This window comes from Polypterus senegalus, chromosome 4 (assembly GCF_016835505.1).
Source record: "Polypterus senegalus isolate Bchr_013 chromosome 4, ASM1683550v1, whole genome shotgun sequence".
NCBI classification, from domain to species: domain Eukaryota; kingdom Metazoa; phylum Chordata; class Cladistia; order Polypteriformes; family Polypteridae; genus Polypterus; species Polypterus senegalus.
The window spans coordinates 104,141,065-104,163,962 of NC_053157.1; the positions used below are offsets into that span (position 1 = coordinate 104,141,065).

At 37.6% G+C, this 22,898-nt stretch overlaps 1 protein-coding gene and 1 pseudogene across 2 annotated transcripts in view; one reads left to right on the top strand and one right to left on the bottom strand.

Annotated features, from left to right (window-relative positions):
* Window positions 1-22,898, bottom strand: part of grid2 (glutamate receptor, ionotropic, delta 2) — a 2,157,968-nt gene that overhangs the window by 1,280,639 nt on the left and 854,431 nt on the right. The gene's annotated exons all lie outside the window — the stretch shown is intronic.
* LOC120527559 lies at window positions 22,303-22,774 on the top strand (annotated as a pseudogene).

Sequence of the window (22,898 nt, forward strand, 5' to 3'; positions counted from 1 at the left end):
TATATTAGTAATATTACCAAGGTTGCCTTTTTCCACCTTAAGCAAATTTCAAGGCTGCATCCATTTCTGTCTGTTACTGTAACTGACCCGCTTATTCATGCTTTTGCCACCTCGCGACTTGACTATTGCAGTGCAGTGTTATTTGGTATCCCTGCTCAGAGCCTAAAGAAGTTACAATATGTACAAAATTCAGAGGCAAGAGTCGTTACCCATTTAAAACACTGGGAGCATATTACTTCTACACTTATAAAGTTACACTGACAATCTGTTCCTTTCCACATCTATATATATAATTCACTAAGGCAAGACACCCATGGAAAACTCGCTGGAAGGGGGGTGGATTCACTAAGCCGCCGACAAGTAAGACACCTATGGCACACTCAGGGAGGAACCACGCCCACCAACTCCAAGACCATTTGATACGACGACAACTCGCAGAGCCACGCCCACCAACTCGGACACGACGAAACAGAAAAAACGGCGTCATTTATATTCGTCTGTCGTAGAGGCCACGTTGACTGTTCATAGAGGCATGTTTCTCGCGGAGGTGAATCCCCATATGCAGCCTGTAAAACGGTTTGCGAGGGGTATCCCATGGGATCCTTAAAATAATCCTTTACAACTGAGGTTAAAACACAATGAAGTCAGCAGTCTTTAAAAACCGAGTTTTCGATTACGATGCACGACCGCGTGCACCATTGCAAACTGTTTTACACGCTACATACAGCAATTCACATCCACGACAAACATGCGTCTTCTTAAATGCTCCTGGAGGAACTCGGAAAGTCTACGTGAGTCACAGGTGCACCTGGACTGTGCAAAGACGACAACAACTCAAGTGTCGAGTTGGAGGTAGGCACATGAGCGATGGCGGTCCGCCAGTTTTCAGTCACGGACGATTGTGTGTTGGTTCGTTCTGTGCATGGTTACAATGTTGCTTTTCTTGCTGATTTATTACATTACCGATTTTTCAAATGTTAATTTTCTCCCTGTGCTTAAAAATCATTAAAAAAACGGCCTGATTATGCACCGTATGGTACGCCGCGGGTTGGCTAGTTCAATATAAACTTCTTCATTTGGTTTTTAAGACTCTTCATGGTCTAGCCCCACCTTACCTGTCTTTTTTATTATGTCCATATATCCCGTCACATTCACTTCATTCTTCTGACTCCTTGCTGTTAACCATTCCACTGTGCAGATTACTTACTATGACTGATGGGGCTTTTAGTGTATCAGGGCCACAGTTATGGCATGCCCTACATGTACCTCACTTTCTATTTTTAAATCTAAACTTAGAAGACCTATTTTTTTAATATTGCCTATTGTTGTTCTCATTGATTTTGTTTGCATATTGGATTGTTTGATTTTATGTATACAGTATTGTTGTACCGTGTCCTTGGGTACCTTGAAAGGCGCTTTTAATAGAATGTATTATTATTATTATTAACTCACATTATGTTCACTAAGTATGATTGAAGACAAGGAAAAAACAGGATTTGAAGTTGAATTGGTTATTCAGAAGAAAATAAGATACTCTTTAGCTACTGAATGGTAGAAGATATGTATGGTGTTATAATTAAAGACTGCATACACATTAAGGACTACAGTGGGCTTGCGCCCTGCCCAGGGTTTGTTTCCTGCCTTGTGCCCTGTGTTGGCTGGGATTGGCTCCAGCAGACCCCCATGACCCTGTAGTTAGGATATAGCGGGTTGGTTGGATGGATGGATAGATAGACATTAAGGATAACTACAAAAGTTGAATGCTAATAATTATTATCTAAGTAAAATCAAGTTTAGCATATTTTTCTAAATCAGAATCTTTATTAACAAGCTAACAAAATATTTAACATATGTAGAAAGTATTGTAATTTGTAAAAAAGACAAAGAGTTTTTAGTTTCTTACAAAGTATTGAACACAAAATTAGAACGACTAATTAAAAATGCAAATACTTTGTTTCAAGGTACAGTAAATGAATGTATGAATGATACAATTTACTAATAACAGTTTCAGGGAAATGGAAAGAAAGGCTGTTTGGCATTGGTTTCACAGATGTTCTGTTGGTCAAAAAGAAAATGGACTTATAAACAGCAATTGTGAAGTGCGATATTTTTTCTGTTCTTCTCTAGAGAAATTCATTTTTTCCATAATATACTCAAACCACAAAGACATTTTTAAGCCTTAAATAAAACTGTGAATAACAAGTGAAAAACAGAGTCAAGCACAAAACAGTGAGAATCTTGTTTGGCTGTCAAAAGATGTAGCTGTTTTCACAAATGCTGCAACACCATTGTCAGAGCACACCTTTGAATGTTTTGATTGGCATTCTTTATTAATATTTTTGCTCTGTGCTGAACAGATTCTGACTTTCAGTGTGTCTTTTCTAAGGTTTTCAAACTCAAGTAGTCTAATTTTGAAGTCAAATTTGATATTTAATGCATATTTAATTTGATATTTCAATTTTTCAGCAGCATCATTTTGTTTCTTCTGTGGCTGCCACTTTGTACATCCCTTCATTGTGACACAGATCTTAGTTGCCAGGGGCCTGGCCTCAAAGGTCACGACATGTAGGGGTCATTTAGGTGAGGGGTTAAAAAGTCATCTCAGCAGCAATTTTGTATATGAGTTTGCAGATAAATCTCACATTAAAAAATCTTTCTAAGCCTTTTCTTGTTGCCTTCCCAGTTTGTGATCTCCTGCTTTCTGTTTTGATTTTGTTTCTAGTTTGTTTGAAAGAAAGGATTTACTTTCAGTTCCAATCTCAGTTTGCTTTTTGACTATCCATTTCTCCTGGTCTTATTTACATAAAATGTTTTTTGCTCAATGATTTTTTAACAATTGATTGTATCAAAGGGCATCATGGTGGCACAGTAGGTAGTGCTGCTGCCTCGTAATTAGGAGAACTGCGTTCGCTTCCTGGGTCCTCCCTGCATGGAGTTTGCATGTTCTCTCCATGTCTGCGTGGGATTCCGCCAGGTACTCCAGATTCCTCCCACAGTCCAAAGACATGCAGGTTAGGTACATTGGCGATTCTAAATTGTCCTGAGTGTGTGCGCTCTGCGGTGGACTGGCGCCCTGCCTGGAGTTTGTTTCCTGCCTTGCGCCCTGTGTTGGCAGGGATTGGCTCCAGTGGACCCACATGACCCTGTAGTCAGGATATAGCGGGATGGATGATTGTATCAAAAATTCATTCCCTCTCATCTAAATGCTCATTTTATGACAAACAAAAAAAGTCATATTCAATTTTTTGTCTAAGGCAAATAATAAATGAGCAAATGTCAATCTGTGATGAAATCCATGCTTGAGGTAGACTAACCTTCTGAGGCAGCTGGAGTGAGAGGTGTCAGACACTTCATGGGGATCTATCAAGAGCTCTATTCAGGAAGAAGGAGGAAGTGTATGATGCTGAATCCTCTATTATTTTTTTACTGATAGAGTTGCCTTGTAATATTTCAATGTTATTTCTGAGCTATTGGGATAATCATTTTTATTGTTCTACAAATTGTTCTTTGCTGCAAAATTATTTCTGTTTTTGTAAATGCTACACTTAATTTCATAATAAAATTTTGCAAGGGCTTAATAAGGTAGAAGCATTAGTTGCTAAATAATACTAAAAAAGCTGTCTCTCAGCTGGGGTAATAAGTCTCAGATCTGCTTTTGACTTATTTTATTTATTTACAAATTAACATATGTCTTATTACTCTCTTGGGTGAAACGAGGTAGAACAGCTAGTTTCACATAAAATCTTGATTTAGCCTTATGTTTTACTTTAAATGAACTGTTTGAACTTGTGAGGTTTTCTAGTGTAAAATCTTTTTTGATGACAATGGAGGGCACATTCTTTTTTGGAAGTCTAAGTCTCACTTATTTCTGTGTAAAGTCTGGCATGCTAATTCCATTTACTCCAGTCTGCTTGTGATCTGCATTTTTTCTTTGTGCTGATTTGAACGTGAAAACCCCACACTGACAACAACGAGGCATGGGATTGAAAAACAGAATGCTAAACCCATAAAGCAGCATTGTCAACCACACTTAAAATAATGTAATTAATTCTTTGTCAAGAATAAACCATTCTTAACTTATCCCGATATGTATAATCAATTGTGCCCTTGCTGTTCATCCATGATCCATTCCTGCATTGTACACAGCACTGCTGGCATAGCCCACTGCTCACCATGATCCAGTACTTTAGTAATCAGGTTTAAAAATGGATGAAACTTTCAACTTTACCAACACATATTTCTTGCTCATTTCTTTGGCATTTAATACACCCTTATTTATTATGGTTAAACCAATCAAGAAACAACAATGTTAATATAATTTTTGGAAATGCCACAAGGCAGTTCCTTGTAAACCTGTGCCTTTCAATGTTAAGATGTAAGGCTAAACCTTTGAAATTTAGGAACACACTCGATTTATGTCTCTGAAGGTAAATCAATAAGTCCAATGTTCCATAGCCTAGAAATACAGCTCATTTGGTCTGAAGAAAAAAACATTTACCTTGGCAGAACTGGACCTGAAGAAGATCTGAAATTATGTTGGAAGAAAAATAAGATTACACCAAGCAAAAGATAAGAAACAAAGATCATGTTGATGGCATCAACAGATGATAATACATTTACCTTAGCATCTCTGGTGATGTCGTAAAATAAACGTTCAAAAAAATCTCCTGGACTTTGAGAAAATAAAAAATTCATTGGGCCTTGATCCAAGGATAGAGCATATACAACAACATAATAGAAAACAGTTGCTCATAATCATTTATGTTTTTATATTCAATTAAAGTGAAGGATAAGTCAAGATTTTTGAAGACATAATAAGTTTGAGTAAACCTCACACGACAGATTCAAGCAATTATTTACTCTTGCATATGACACACCTCATAATTATGATGTACAGACTATTTTTGTTTCCTTTTAAGAGAGTTAATGCTGCATATTTGTACTGAATTAATTATTAGAGGGAATGACGTTGATCTCAACAATATTTTGTTAACATTTAACTCGGTTGGAATCACCAATAATTTAACTGAATCAGCCCTCAATCTAGGAGTTACCTTTGACTCTAGCATGTCATTTAAAGTGCACATTACAAAGTATCCCCAAATCATGTTTCTTCCATCTTAAAACTGTTGGGAAGTTAAGGCGCTTTCTAAATAAACAGGATTCAGAGAAATTAATTCATGCATTTATTTCTAGTAGGATTGACTACTGCAATGCTGTGTTCACTGGCTGTGTTCTTTAAACAGCCTCCAGTTAATTCAAGAATTATTACAAGAACAAGAAAATACAAAAATATAACTCCAGTTCTTAAATCCTTACACTGGTTTCCAGTTAAATTTAGGGCAGATTTTAAAATCCTCCTTTTAACATATAAAGCCTTAAATGGCCAAGATCCGGCTTACTTGTCTAAACTTATCATGACTTACAAACCAGAGTGCACATTAAGATCTCAAGATGCCGGTCTGCTTATGATTCCAAGCATTAATAAATCAACAGTGGGAGGTCAAGCTTTTACTTACAGGGGCCCTAAACTGTGGAATGGTCGGCCTGCTACTATAAGAGATGCCCCTTCAGTCTCACTCACTACTCACTCACAAGACTCACTACTTCATTTTAGCATATCCTGACTAGAGCTGCTGATGAAGTGTACATACGGCATCTCTGTTATTGGTCATTAGAACTAAAACAGAATTAATAAGATAGTTATAATTTGTTACTAACCCTCACCTATTCTGTTTCTCTTCTTGGTACTCAAATGTGGCACTTAGTGCCACTGCCTACCTACCAAATGGTTTTGCTTGGGTAGAGGGGTCCTTTCATTGGATTTGCTGGCCCAGCGCTATCCCAGCTGTGGAATGGCCAATTGGAGGAAGGCAGCTTGATGGCCAAAGTTATCATCTACTGTTAAATTCTGCTTTGTACTTGTAATATTTTTATTTTAATTTTATACTGTATTGAGGATTACTTGCATTTTGCTCTGTGTATTGTATTATATTGACACCCACTGCGCTCCCAACCTACCTGGAAAGGGGTCTCTCTTTGAACTGCCTTATCCAAGGTTTCTTCCACTTTTTCCCTACTAGGGTTTTTTTTTTTTTTGGAAGTTTTTTCCTTGTCTTCATAGAGAGTCAAGGCCGGGGGGCTGTCAAGAGACAGGGCCTGTTAGACCCCATTGCAGCACTTGTGTGATTTTGGGCTATACAAAAATAATTTGTATTGTATTGTATTGTAAATACTTTTTAAATTTTTCATCAATTTATATAGGCTACCTGTTTTCACTTCTCAGGATAGAATATTTAAGGGTGGAGTGGTGGCTCTGAGGCTAAGCATCTGCGCTGGTATCCCGAAGGTTGCCGGTTTGAATCCCTGTCACTGCCAAAAGAGATCCTACTCTGCTGGGCCCTTGAGCAAGGCCCTTAACCTTCAATTGCTCCAGGGGCGCTGTACAATGGCTGACCCTGTGCTCTGACACCAAGGGTCAAAACTAACAAATTCCTAACACAAGAAATTGTATAAGGCGAAATAAAAGAAGAGAACAAAGCTTTACTCAATCATGTTCACTGTGGTGGAAGCCATTAACTGACTGGTGAACTGCTACCTTGAAATTTTGTATGGTATGGGTCTATGTGATGCCTGGGTTGCCTCTAGCTGGCATATTCCTCTTGGACATGATAGTTATAAACCGAGGATGAACTGGGCAATGAGGACACAAACACAGTAAGAGATGGTGCACAGTGCTTAGTGCTTTTACTTTCACAGCAAAGTGTTCCTAAATCAAAGCAGTACAATTTTTTCCATAAATAAATAATCACAATCAGAAGAGTCTCTTTATAGAGGTTAAACATTCCATAAACACCTAATTCAATAAAATGGTTAAAATCTGAGCTTGAAACTATAGTCAGAATCTATTCATAAAAACCATCATGAGCCATGGTGCCTCTGACTAAAACTGATTTCCCGTCTCTTCTCTGCTCACTCCTTCAGGTCTCTTCTGCAAGGAAAGATGTCCGCTTGCACATTCAGTCATCCTTCAATCATCCTTCATCCTTCAATCATCCTTCCTGTCACCATCTCTAGGCATTCAGCAGGGAACCCTGCGTAGCCCTGCTACCTTCTCCTGCAGCCATCCTTTGTCATTCAGAAAGAGTTGCTTGTTCCTGCTGACAGCCCAAGGACCAGGTGTGACCAACTCTACCCCATTAGTGCTGTCTACTTGTTTCACCCAGGGTCACCGCTTGGCTCCATATTGTCACAATGGCTCAGCCATGATCCTGCCTTTCTTCTTTTCTTTCTTTCCTTTATCCTTTTTAACCTCTGAGCTCTACAATTTTCTTTTTCATTCTTTCTCCCTTTTCTTCCTGTTTGATCCTTATCTCCCATCTATTCTGCTTAGGTGCCTCCTGTACAATAGTGGACATAGGTGCATTAATTACACACTAATGAGGAAACGAGCTGAGCTGCACACATCTGCACCTGCATGCATATCCAGCCAATCTCCTTAAAAACACCCCAGGGTCTCCCAGCCATGCTACCGTGAGCACCTATGTAAGAGCATAAGCACAGTTTTTAATAAAAATACCCACACTGATACAGACCCCATACACCCCTGTACCATATTGTACATACATAATACATAGCATGTTTTTGACAACTTAAAAAGGCAATTTGTGCGCATGTGGCTGGTTCTCTTAATGTAATCCAAGCATTTTACTGCACTAAATTTACAATAATGACACAAATCGAGAATGAAGCATCTTTTGTTAAACTTGAGTAGTTGCATTGCACTAATTCACCAGCCATCTGTGGTGCCAAGATGAGAGTGAGAAACATCATGATTTCCTGGGTCAACCTGTAATTCATTTATTTTGAGGAAAACTAGCTTTAGCAGATGTGATGATACTGATAGATAGATTACTATAAGTGGTTGCTGGCTTACTGGTAAGGTAACTGGCTAAACACTCAGTTTTTCATATTACCTATACAGTCAAGAAATGTCAGCTACCTGTTAAGATGCTGGCATCTTAGTCCTTTCCTTAACCCCCCAGAATGTAGAGAATAATATATAATGCCACGCGTGATCTTGCATGGTCAATTTTGGAGTGCAGCCAGATACTCTTCAATGCAGGTGGTGGGATCTTGATGCGTTAGGAGGGAGGCTTCTCTACCAGCCAATGAAGTTCTACAGCATTGCACATGTATAAGGTTGATTAGCATATCACATGTATAGTTATTTAAGGTGTATTCACATAAACACATTTACAAGCTAATGTGCATTTTCCTGTTTTTGCTATTTGAATATTTTCATGCTCAAACCTCATAAAAATCAAAACATAATACATTGTTAAATGTGTACTTAGCAAAAGTATGTGTGTGTGTATGTGAGTATGGTACCAGGCTGTCAAGGAGGTGACAGGGAGAAAGGGGGCACAGGAGAAGGAGCTAACCACAGACGTTTTGGTGCACGGTGCCTTACTATAAAGAACACATATTATAAAGAATACAGGACAAAAATAATGCCTGGCAGAGCTAAGAATAAGAAAAAAAAGGAAGGTAAAATAGCTGCTGTTTCTGTTGTATGGTACATTGTAATGGGTTTGAACAAATACTTTTTACTCTTATAAAAGTGACATCATGATAGGTGACATTTTGTAGTGCATATTTGTTATGATGCTATTTATAGCTAGTCACTTATTTCATGTGCTGTATGTTAAGTGACATCATTGCAGACATATTGTTTACAATCATCTTACTGTCAGAAAACATGAATACTAGTGAACTGATTGAATAAACAATATCATTACTAGCAAATAAAGTAAAAGTTTGGAGACCATACAAATTTAATGTCATATCTTCTTTATATAACAATGGTCAAACATTTGGTCCCACCCACATCTGGCTCCACGCTTTCCTGTGTCACACAAAGGGTACTTGTGTAGAGCACTTGAGCTGCTACCATAAAAAAAGGGAATCAAAGGATCGTGGGCAACCTTTTTCCAGTTCTAGAATTTAACAAATTATTTTTTTATTGCATAGATTGTGCACATGATATGCATTTTCAAGGCTTATATTTACACAGAGAAAGTTCAAAGTATATTTCGGTAGTAGTATAAAAAAAAGTAATTCATTTTATTTAATTGTGCCTTTCAAGAAACTCAAGGGCACATTGCAAGATAAAGCCATAAAATACATGACTGTAAATGATTATAAAACTGTAGCTAAATACATTATAAACATATCCATCCATCCATCCATCCATTATCCAGCCCACTATATCCTAACTACAGGGTCACAGGGGTCTGCTGTAGCCAATCTCAGCCAACACAGGGTGCAAGGCAGGAAACAAACCCCAGGCAGGGCGCCAGCCCAATTATAAACATATACACCACCAAATTCCATCCTCTTCATAAATACTTTATGACTTAGTACCTATCCTGAAGAATTACAGAATGAAAAGTAATAGTTTTAATGTGCTTGTTCTGATATTATAATGTTTATTATATGTACTTCAAAAAACACTTTTCTCAAGATAAATATTGTATGGAAGTAACAACACCATTCACTGTTATTATAAAAAAGTACTGATTTAATGCTCCTTGATAATAATGTTGATGTGAAATTGAGCATCTAAGCAAATGAAACAATTCACCAGGAGTTGATTTTGAAACATTTTGGCATTACATAAATAAAAACTACATCACATAACATCTTCTATAACATAATGTTCATAAAAATGTTTAATCTAACTCAGGAGCCACAGGGTATCATGACTTCATTTAGCACAAGAGTGGAACCATCCCAGGACTGGCCACCAGTCCACTGAAGAGCCCACCCACATTTTCATAGGGACCAATTGGAATCACAAAGTAATGAAACACACATCTTTGGGGATATGGGAAAAGAACCAGAAAATATTGCAGATGTGGAAAACCAACCAATATAAACAACATGTATTTATGTCCTGTGTAACTTCTTACCAATATTTTATATTTACCAATAATTTACAAATACCATACAGCTTCAATAAATTTTTATATATGAATTGGGTTAATGTTTTTGTTTGGCTATTTTTCATTTGGCTACTCTTTTTAATGTCAATGGCACTTTAGTGAATAATCAAATGTTTACGCAAGTTTCCATCGTACAGAACAAATTAAATGCTATTGACTAGGTTATAGAGTCATTCCACACCCAGTGCTGAGGTGAGAATTCAAAAGGGAAATAACAAACAACTTATATTAGCACAAAAAGCGTAGACATATGCTACTGCTTTAATTTATGACTTGAACTTTGAAGTCACTAAACATGCTGGCAGTGAGCCTGAGAGTCTTGTCCTAATTCAGAATCAACCACACAGACATGACAGACTGTTTGAGGCTTGCCATCAATTTGAGCTCCTGATATGCCAGAGGGATCTACATCAACAGACACAGCTCTGCTGTGCCCATAGATTTGATGCATTGAGTGTTTAAGGGCAATGTTGTAAACAAAATGAAAACAAAGAAAATGATGAAGTGGCAAAAACGGATACCAGAAGAATATTAACTTTAATGGTAGTCCAATCTCCTAAAGCCAAACATACCTACTAGAAGGATTTGACACAAGCAGATAATTAAAACTGAAAAATTGTCTTAGAGCGAGAAAAAAGCTGAATTCATTTTGGGCTCCTGACACCAGAGGGAAACCATTCCCCTAGTAATTATTATTGTTATTTATTGAACAAACAAAGGCATCTCACACAAATTCTTATACAAACAATATGCCTAAATGATTGGCAAGACTGCTAAGCTAAAAAGTAAGACATAATGTGGCAGGGAAAGGCTCCTGCTTCCCTTCACCTTGAAATGTATTAATCAGGGTCAATAAATCAATGGATAACCTTGATGTTTTCACAGATTCAATTACTGAGTTAAGACTGTTTTTGGAGAAACAACAAAAGTAGTGGTGTTATTTACTGGTGTCTCTCTAGAATGAAAAGGACAATAAAACCTCCAAAGAGATTATGTATTTAGTTTCACTTCAAGTAGCAGTTCAATAATCAGAGCTGTTTTCCATCTTTATTCAGGAGTCTGATTACCCATCTGACACAACATTCCTAATCAGATATAAAGAGAAAAACATGAAAGAGAAATGGAAGATATCTAACTTAAAGATATGTGCAGTACCTAGTAACTTCTACTAAGTCTGAGGCTAGAAAAGAATTACACTTTTTTCCCACTTTCCATCAAGTAAAAGAGGAGCATAAAGATAAAGTCAGATCTCTAAATCTGCTTCAGTGTTTCTTCCTGTGCTCAATTTAATATTTGGCAGGTTTGTGAGATGAGTAAATGAGTGTAAGACAGACAGTTTTCAAGTAGCTTATGGAATCATACAAAGTAGAAAGAATGTGATGTGAAGCCTCACTCTAGATGTGGGATCTTAGAATTATCTACATCATACATTAGCTGGGTGCTACAGAATAAGAAATAGTTGCCTTTACGAAAACCCTGTTTTAGTGCTTTTGGTCTATAGATTGATATTCTAAATGAGGAAAGCTGCAAAGATGACACTTCTTTAATTTTTTAAACTTCTAATATTTGTACTTCAGGTTACTGACTGGTGTTTGTGCTTTTAATGAATGCAGAGGAGGTGATGCATCTAGTCAACCATTTGTGAAGCCGATGCCCCCTAATCTTTGTAAAGTCTGATCCATATTGCGGTAGACACACTAAACTTTTGTTTGGTAGACCTATCTATCAATATTTAGACATACAGCAAAGGGAAATGTATGTCTTAAACTGGTCAAAGATGAAAACCAGGAGTTCTATAAATCTGTTGCATAAGTCAGTGGCCAAAACTAAAATGCTAAGCTTGCTTCATTACCAAAAGGAGAATAACTGATATTCATAAACCAGAAAAAAACACCTGAAATACACACTTGTTTGTTTAATTCATAATATGGTCTCCTGTTAAGCATGCAGGACAGGTTTATACAGCATTGCACCAGTGATGTCATACAGTACTACTTCTGGAACCTCTCCCCACCAACAACCAGGGGACATGTTATGGTAATGGGACCAAAAGTAGTGGCTTCTACAGAAAAACAAAAAAGCATAATGGTAAAACAAAACCATAAAAATAGTAATGTGATAAACATTATTCCAGAGACACAGCATAACAGTATTTATGAAAACATCTTACATCTTTGATTTACAGAAACATGTTACATGCAAAAGTGCAAAGAATGCTAAAAAAAATTCTGAAAAATATATTCAAAGCATGATGTCTGCATTGTAACATATGCATGGTTTATTTTACTAGGGGGAGTCAAGCTGAAGTTAGAAAATAGGATTTAATAGGAAATGGAACGAACCTTAACAAAACTGATAATGTCATTTCTTAATGTAGTCTCCACCCTTCTCAATGCACTTGCACCACCTGTCTGGAAGTGCTTGAATTCCAGCAGAATAAAAGGCTTTGTCTTGTCCTCGTGTTACTGAACTCAGGCCTAGGGGAACCTGGGCCAGGTACAAGCCACTGTTGCTACAGGTTCTAGCCACAGTGATATGGTAAAAAAGCATAAAAGAAGCAGGCAGCAGTCACAAGTCCCAGACCATACTTCTTTGTTCCTCTTCTCCTTTTACGCAGAAATATATAAATGCTTCAATTTCTGCATAGATCAACATGGCAATCAGTGAAACAATGGTGCAAGCCAATTTCCTCTGCCTAACAAATAGTGTAAACACATTTACTTTGAGTACTTGATTAGAAACCAGTGTCCTCAGAACTCGTTAATTTTCCAAGGAAGCAGACAGTTCTGCATCCCCACATTGTGTGCAGATGAGATACTTAATCAAAGCAGTCTGACTATTCAAAGCAAGTGACTCTTTAGCAAGACAGGTAAATATTTATGTCCTGTAGATAACCATCAACAATGACCTGTAGCAGAATTTTCCAGAAATTCTGCTTTTTCTTTAAAACACTGGTTTATAGCCCATTATACTAAGCAGCACACAGAAATGTCATTTTCTTTAGAATACTGAATTCTAGCCAATTACACTCTCAAACACTCATGCACTTTCTTCACATTTTCATCTGTCTTGAATCGACTACCGCCCAGATGGTTTTTTTAGTGGTCCAAAAAGGTGGAAACCACTTTGGACAAAAATCTTTGAATGCCTATCAGACATAATTGATGTGGTTGGTGTCACAATCATTCTTAACCCATTAACAGCTCTGTTTGGTGTACTCCCAGATGGGCTTAAAGTAAAGAAGTACAAATTGATTGCAATTGCCCATACCACACTACTAGCATGTAGACTTATTTTGCTCAACTCGAAAAATCCCAACCCTGCTTTTATAAGTTAATGGGTAAATGATGTTGTATACTATTTGAAACTGGAAAAAAAGTCAATTCTCATTTAATGTTAGGAAATTAAGGTGCTTATATGAACACATAACTCCAGTTCTTAAATCCTTACACTGGCTCCTGGTTAAGTTTAGGGCAGATTTCAAAATCCTCCTTTTAACATATAAAGCATTAAATGGCCAAGGTCCAGCTTACTTGTCTGAACTTATCATGACTTACAAACCTGAGCGCACATTAAGATCTCAAGATGCCGGTCTGCTTATGATTCCAAGGATTAATAAAATAACAGTGGGAGGTCGAGCTTTTAGTTACAGGGCCCCTAAACTGTGGAATGGTCTTCCTGCATCTATAAGAGATGACCCTTCGGTCTCAGCCTTTAAATCCCGGCTGAAGACTCACTACTTCACTTTAGCATATCCTGACTAGAGCTGCTGATTAACTGTACATACTGCATCTCTGTTGTTAGTCATTAGCACTAAAACATAAGTAACATGATAGTTATAATTGAATAACTAACCCATACCTATTCTGTTTCTGTTCTCGGTACTCAAATGTGGCAATTGGTGCCACGGCCCACCTGCCAAGTTGTTTGCCTGCCTATGGTAAAGTCATCCCTGATGGAGGGTCACAGGAATCATGGGAAAGAGGGGTCCTTTCATCGGATTGGCTGGCCGAGCAACGCGTTTCAGCCGTGGAATGGCCAAATGGGGGAGGCAGCTTGATGGATGAGGTCTCCAGGACTCTAAAAATATCCAAATCTTATTATGTGATATCATCTACTGTTAAATTCTGCTCCTTACTTCTAAAATTTTTATTATTATGCTGTATTGAGGATTTGTTCTGTTCTGTGTATTGTATTGTATTGACCCCCTTCTTTTGACACCCACTGCACACCCAACCTACCTAGAAAGAGTTCTCTCTTTGAACTGCCTTTCCCAAGGTTTCTTCCATTTTTCCCTACAAGGTTTTTTTGGGAGTTTTTCCTTGTCTTCTCAGAGGGTCAAGGCTTGGGGGCTGTCAAGAGGCAGGGCCTGTTAAAGCCCATTGCAGCACTTCCTGTGTGATTTTGGGCTATACAAAAATAAACTGTATTGTATTGTATTGTATTTAGAGGATCTGTTCAAAACATTTTTTAAATTTGGCAAAATCTAATTAATTAAAGTTTAGAATAAGCATTTATATCAGGGAAAAGGACATTCTCCCTTCTTTGTTGTTTTGAAATTTTTGCCCATGCTGTTGGTTCTCTCAGGTGTGAGATGAATTCTGCTTTGCTAAGTTTAACTTGATTGTATGTAATGTTATATTCTTCAAAGGACAACAAATATATACTAAACATATGATTTTTTCTTATGTTTATTTTAATCTTCTGCTAAATGGGGGTGTAAAAGACGGGTGGGTGTTTCTTGAATGTTATTTAACTTTAAATAATTGTCTTCATGATCTTAGCAAAATTGCAAAATTTGTAATGACAGTTTTTTTTTTTTTTTACAAATTGTAAGGATTCTTATCATTATTACTTCCTTTGCCAGAGCTTTTTAACAAGCATATCCAATTGTTGAAACATATGACCATGTTTGTCTTAGACCCCACATGTGACTGAAGCAAAAATACTTAAAAAAAAGTAACAAACTGTTAATCAGATGTTTACATAAAGCTCATGTTCTATTTCAATAGGCTAAATAAATTTTCTCTTTTTGTTTTGAGGTAAGAAGAAAATGTGGGGACCTAATCTGGGTGTTAAATAAGACCAACATTGTTGATAAACTTCATCTAGAACACTTATTGTAGCTAAAGTATGAATTGCATACTCAAAGACATCATTTGAAATTAAGAGATATTTAACAAGGAAGCCAATAAAAATTTCTTTTCACAAAGGGTTATTAAAATCTGTAACACAATACAGAGTCATATACTGTAGCTGAAGCAGAAATATTGATAGATTTTCAAAAGGATCAGGATAAGTTATTGGAAGAATGTAGCTATAAACTAATCTAAAGAGCTTAATAAACAGAATAGTCTCCTTAAATCTGTTAAAATTGTTATTAATTCCAACTAGTAATCTCTTCCTTCCTCACAAAATTTGTTGCACTAAAAAAGAGGGAATTGGCTGTTCAGTTTACACAACGTCTAGGAAGGAACACATGGGATAGCCCTTTTTTAAGGTGTTCCTGGGAGACTTTACTAATTAATAAATAACTGCAAATAGTCACTCATATCTCTTACACCTTCTTAATGTTAAACATTAATTATTAAAGAACTGAGTCACTTTGAATTAACAGCTGAAAATCTGATATATAAGGTGGCATTTGGAGAGTACAGTACTCCATTTACATTACTTAAGGATTCCCTGTTAAGCATTACTTCTTTCTGATATCAATGAGCTTCCTTTAAAACAATAATGAAGCTTGAAAAACCTAACTTTCTTTTCTGTAACTCATGCTAAGATGACAAGGGTTAAGTAGTGTTTGATACCAGCATACACCAAAGGGACATAATTAAGTTTTTAAGCTTATTGTTGCAAAAAAGGCATTATACAGTAGTAATTGCATTAAGAGTCTAAACTGAAATTGCCCTAAATATTATATAGACAATATTACAACAGATCTACTGAGAGCCATTGTGCTTCTATTACTGTACTAAATAGTGCTAATTTAGTATTAAATACTAAAGCAATGATTAAACCTATAACAATAATAAAAAATTACTATTGCATCACCAATAATCATGTAAGAATATAACATAAACTAATTACTATGTTGATGTATTCATTTTTATTCATTAATTTTCCAGACTGACAATATAGCATTGCAGGGAGTCTACCCGCAGAAATTCTGGAATCAACCTGGTCAAGAAGTGATTGTATGATATCGTACCCTCTCACCCACACACATCATCATGTGTAATGAACCAGGCTAATTCAGAGTAGCTATTTAATTGGTCCTGCAGCATTGTTTGACAGATGTATTTCAGAAAAGCAGGACAATTGTGGACAAAATGCACAAAGAAACACAGAAAATAAATAATTTATTACATTACAACATCAGCTACACATAATCTAACCTGGATGGAAATTTTACTGTTGTGCCAAGAGCTCTAATGACTAAATGGTTTCCTCAAGTTTGCAAAAAATGCTCATGTCTAATATAATTTCCTTTGCAGGCAAACTCCTCCTTCCCAACAAAAACACTGAGGAATAAAAAAATCAAGATTGGTCTTTCAGCTTATAAATTTTAATTCTCCATTTTAATTGATTATTATGCAACTAAAATTTGAGCGGGCAGTGAATGATTAAAACAAGGTTCTTGAAAGAAGCTTGCATATGATTGTTAAGGGAGAAGCTGACATTGGTTGTTTGGACCCCAATTATTATAATAATATAAGAAATATTCTCTGCAATTAACTGCTTCTCATCTAGGGTTGTTCTTACCCTGCTCTTGGTCATGCTAGAAAAGGATGAGATTTTGTACAACATTTGAAATGGAAAAGAGGTATCAGAAAATTAATACATGGCTAATTTCTTACTGATTTGCCCTATGTGGTTTGCAAGTTGGAGAAACCATGCCTGTTAATCTCAGAATAACAATAGAAGTTAACTTAACTTTTTTTTAAATTCAAAGCCACGTTCAAGAAATGTAAAATGTATAAAGCAGGCAAAACCAAACACAATAAAACATTAACTATGTTAACAAAAACTCCAATTAAATAGGGATTTGGCAACCTCAGCAAGTAAATTGGGAAAATGTTAGTAGCATATCATTGTTAAATAACTTGTGCTTCAATCAATTGATCGAGCCATCCATCATTTATCCATTTTCTGAATGTTATTTTTTGTTTGCCAGTTGGCTGCACACTGAAAAAAAAGGGAAATGGTTCCACTTTTGAACATAACTCGATCATGTTTAATTTATTGAATCTTGTGGGATGAAAAATAATAATAATAATAATAATACATTTTATTTATATAGCGCCTTTCCCATGCTCAAGGCACTTATAGAATATAAGAAAGAACGGCAGGGTATACAGCGTATAGCATTGTACAAACCAAATAAATAAATAAATAAAGACGATTAAGACAGTAAATTCAAATTCAAGCCTAACAGACAACAGAATTGATGGTCTAGCACACACACATACAGGTTACATGAGCAACTCGACATAGAGGTAAACTGAGAGAAGGGGAATGAAGTCAAGTAGAGCTAAAAGCCTTCTTGAACAGGTAAGTTTTGAGTTGTTTTTTAAAAGAATTCATGGAGTCAGCTGACTTGATTAATTTCGGTAGGTCATTCCAGAGTCTGGCCGCTATACAGCTGAAGGCCCTGTCACCCATGGAGTGTAGATTAGTGTGGGGCACAACAAGATTACCAGAATCGGAGGACCTTAGTGGGCGGGCACATAGTGATGGAGGTCACTGATGTAGTTTGGCGCAAGGTTATTTAAGGCTTTGTAGGTTATTAGTAGGATTTTATATTCGATTCTGTAAGACACAGGGAGCCAGTGTAGACGGAGCAGGATGGGTGTGATGTGCTCGCTGCTGCTGGTTCGAGTAAGGACTCTTGCAGCCGAGTTTAGAATAAGCTGGATCTGTGATATAAGATTAGAAGAGGCATCTGCCAGCAGCGAGTTACAATAATCGATGCGGGATGTGATAAAAGCATGGACAAGTTTCTCAGAGTTAGAAAAAGATAGGAAGGAGCGAACACGGGATATGTTACGGAGGTGAAAGTAAGAAAGTTTCATAATGTGATTTTGTGAGCGAAATAGGAAAAGGAGGAATCAAAAATGACACCAAGGTTCTTTGCAGTAGAGGCAGGTCTGATGAGATCACCACCAAGATTGACTGGGAAGGAGCTCATTTTATTAAGTTGCATTTTAGTTCCAATTTGCAGGAGTTCAGTTTTGTTGCAGTTTAATTTTAAAGAGTTCTGCTCCATCCAGGTTTTAATTTCACTAAGGCAGGTTGTGAGCTGAGAAAGCTCTAATGAAGTTCCACTTTTAACATTGAAGTGGTGTTGAGTATCATCTGCATAAAATGATAGCCCAGTCCATAGCTATGAATAATATGGCCAAGGGGAAGCATATAAATACAGAAGAGAAGAGGGCCGAGGGCAGAGCCCTGAGGAACTCCTTGTGTGACAGGCGCCAAGCTGGATCTGCTGTTGCCAAGACTAAGAAACTCTTGCTTATCAGTCAGATAGGACTTGAACCACTGGAGGGCAGTGCCAGAGATACCCAGCATGTTCTCCATTCTGGACAGTAGAATGTCATGTCTGACAGTGTCAAATGCTGCACCACTGGAGGGCAGTGCCAGAGATAACCAGCATGTTCTCCATTCTGGACAGTAGAATGTCATGTCTGACAGTGTCAAATGCTGCACTGAGGTCTAATAGAATTAATATGCTGGTTTGTCCAGTGTCTGCTACCATAAGCAAATCATTGGTTACCAGTAGCAGAGCAGTTTCATAGCTGTGCTGCACCCTCAAACCAGACTGAAAGGGTTCCATCAAGTTATTAGTGGTTAAGTAATTGGTGAGCTGGAAGGCTACAACGCGCTCAAGAGCTTTTGACAGGAAAGGTAAGTGGGAAATAATTGTTAAGATTGTCAACATCAAGACCAGACTTTTTTAACATTGGGGTTACAGAAGCAATTTTAAAAGTGAGCGGCACAGAGCCAGTGTCATGGGATGAGTTTATTATTGTTGTAGCAGTCGGGATTATGGCATGAAATACTAATTTCTAATATTATTCTAATATACTAATTTCAGTCATGAGATGGAAGTCAAAATAGTTATATTTAGTCCTCACTGGAAATTTATATGCATCAAGCTGATTCATCGTCAGCGGAGGTTGGATAACTTGGCAGTAAAGTCATGTGACTTTCAAAAAAGCAACAGCTTGTGGGTTTGAGTTATTGTGGTCAGTTAAGAGCAAAAGGTTAGTGAAATAAAAGTAAAAAAAAAAAAACACACACACGAGAAATATTCTGATATTCACTTAAAACACTTAATCACACAGACTAACATTACTCTGTTTTGCATTTTTCCTTGTATTCTCTTTTAATGTTTTATCAAACTATGCTCACTAACTACTGTCATAAGTCAGTAAATGTACTATTAAGTTTTCTATAGATTTAATCGCTTAGTACAGGTACGTTTACGTACTGGGGGGGGGAAAAAAAAGTTCTGACTTTCATTATGAGTCAACTACTTTCAGCATTGCTGTTCATTAGCATTATCAAAACATTTCTCAACCAGATAAATACTATTAATACAGACAAATAAATAATATACCCGAATAAAATACAATACAGTTGCCAAATTTGATTGTTTGAAAATTTGAAAACAATATATATATTTTATGAAAGGCACCAGCAGCAGTTTTTGCACTTTATATTTTACTAATATTTAATATTCATTCTATAATATATACAGTTACATAAATATAAACAAATGTATTTAACGCTCTATTCAAGGTGCGTTTTGTATTCATATTTAGTCATACATTGGTTATGGGGTTCTGGCACAGCCAAAAAAGCAATGTTCTTGTACAACTGTTGTACATTTCAGCTTTTGAATACCAATCTTTTGTATTTTTGTTGTATGTAATGTTTTTACCAAATAAAACTAGTTTTGGTATAAGCAAATTTGTTTATTTCTTATTAATAAGTTTGAACATGAACTATAAAATGACTAGCCAACCCGCGGCGTACCATACGCCGCATAAACAGACCATTTTCTTAATGATTTTAAGCCCAGGGAGAAAATTAACATTTGAAAAATCGGTAATGTAATAAATCAGCAAGAAAAGCAACATTGTAACAATGCACGGAACGAACCAACACACAATCGTCTGTGACTGAAAACTGGCGGACCGCCTTCATGCCTTCTCCTGCCAGATGGAGGGATGGGGGTGCACGCCACTCAGTGGCGGAGTGTGGAACGGGAGGAGAGAAGGATGTCCATTCAGTTCCCTCCGTCATGCTAGTCTGCTGATTTCTCGTTCAGTATGCACTGCCCATTCATGTGCCCACCTCCAACTAGTCACTTGAGTTGTTGTCGTCTTTGTACAGTCCAGAAACACCTGTGACTCGCGTAGACGTTTCATTGCTCTGTGCGGTTTTGGCTGCTTTTCTATATATAATCCACCAAGACACCCAATTACGGTAGTAGCGAGGTGGGGGGGGGGTGTGTAAAAAGGGTAGGGACGAAAACAGTGGGAGCGTATGAGTCGCACTTAGTGGGAATTCCACGGTTTGCAGCCCGAATGGGGTTCAACGGCTAACCGACGCCTAGACACATGCTCAGTCTCATGCAAAATTATTTATTGAATGCTAAACACTTCTGGAAAGACACGGTTGTCTAAAACGGGTCGGTGTGAGAATGCAACAGTAAGTGAATGAAAAGATGGAACTCTGGAGAGAGCAAAATACAACACAATAGTGAACCCGTGGCATAACAAACGCAGCATAATTATTTATTGATGGTTGATCACTTCTGGAAAGACACAGTTGCCTAAAAAGGGAGGGTTTGAGGATACAACAGAAAGTGAATGAAAAGATGGAACTCTGGAGAGAGCAACATATAATTGTCTGTGAGTGAAGAAGACGCATGTTTGTCGCAGATGCGAATTGCTGTATGTAGCGTGTAAAACAGTTTGCCATGGTGCACGAGGTTGTGCGTCGTAACTGAAAAGTCGTTTTTAAAGACTGCTTACTTCATTGTGTTTTAACCTCAGTTGTAAAGGATTGTTTTAAGGATTCCATGGGATGCCCCTCGCAAACCGTTTCACACGCTGCATATGGTGACTCACCTCCGCGAGAAACATGCCTCTATGAACAGTCAAGGTGGCTTGGAAGTACATGAAGCCTCCACGACAGACGAATATAAATGACACTGTTCTTTCTGTGTCGTCGCGTCTGATTTCGTGGGTGTGGCTCTGCGAGTTGTCGTCGTATCCAATGGTCTTGGAGTTGATGGGAGTGGCTCCTCCCTGCGTGTGCCATAGGTGTCTTACTTGTCGGCAGCTTAGTGAATTCACGCCCCTTCCGGCGTGTTTTCCATGGGTGTCTTGCTTTTCCATGGGTGTCTTGCCTTAGTGAATTATATATATAGATACTGGAACATGTGTAATTGACAACCTAAAAAGGTTATAACTAAGTAACGCGGTGAGGTGCATTTTTTTTAAAAAGTTTGAAAAACAATTGTTAAAATATTATGCTTTATTTGACATTAGTCATGTTCATTTAACATAATTAATTTAACAGAGGATGAAAAAATTTGATTCATTTTATCAATTTAGTGCATTAAGCATCATTAAATTATTTTTGCTAAAAACTATTTAATTATGTGCAACCAATGTACATACACGGTATTTTTTATTTTATTCTGACATGCCATTTTTTATTACAAGAAGCACCAGTCCATCACAGCTGCACACTCACTTACAAGCACACACACACTTGCTCACACTGGACCGGTTTGAAGTTGACAAGTAACCTAACCTACACCTCTCATGGAATTAAAAATAAGCCAGAGGATGTGAAAACTCATACAGATAGGAGGACTACATTCATGTAGGCAAATGAATGCAGTCTCAGGAGCAGTTAGATAGCCATTCTAATGACTGCACCATTATTTTTAATTTATTTACAACAACTCACCTTTTTAAGCAAGGTTGATTAAACACTGAAATAAAATTCAAATGTGCAAGAATACTGTACAAACTTCATGAACAGTGGAATATAACCAGCAGCAATTTAATACAATTATATACTGCATAAATGTGGATGTAATTATATTTTGAAATGATAAGAATGATACAAGATAGTTTAAAAATACTTTATCACATGGGTATCACTGTTTTTTTGGGGTTTTTTTTGGGAGGCGCAGAAGCCCACCAATAGGATGCACTCAATTGCCGGATTTTTTCTCCAAAGGCTCCTCTCTGTAGAGTCCCAGAAGATGCCATTGACTGGTATTCAGTTAATTGGAATGGCTCTGTCCATAGTGGGCTGGATCGCGGCCATCATCTCTTGCGCCCTCCCAATGTGGTGGGTCATGGCCTTCATCAGCAGTAACATCGTTACAGCGCAGACCATCTGGGAGGGCTTGTGGATGAACTGCATCATCTTCCAGAGCACTGGGCAGATACAGTGTAAAGTCTACTACTCAACGCTGGCCCTGAGTCAGGATCTGCAGGCAGCTCGGACACTCGTGGTCGTCTTTATCCTGGTCACCATCGTGGTAAGTGCACCAACTGCATGGAGGACGAAACGGTGACGCGCGCGTTAGCCTGGTGTCGGGGTTGATTTTCATCATTGCTGGTGCCCTCTTCCTTATTCCAGTCTGCTGGTCGGCCAACGCCATCATCTGTGACTTCTACAACCCACTGGTGACTGACATGTAGAAACGGGAGCAGGGGGTGGTAGTCTACATTGGCTGGGTGACTGCGGCTCTACTGCTACTTGGTGGTGGTCTGCTCTGCTGTTCCTGCCCTCTCAAACGGGAACAATACTCTGCTCTGTACACCGCAGCAGCTACCCATCCCCGTAATACCC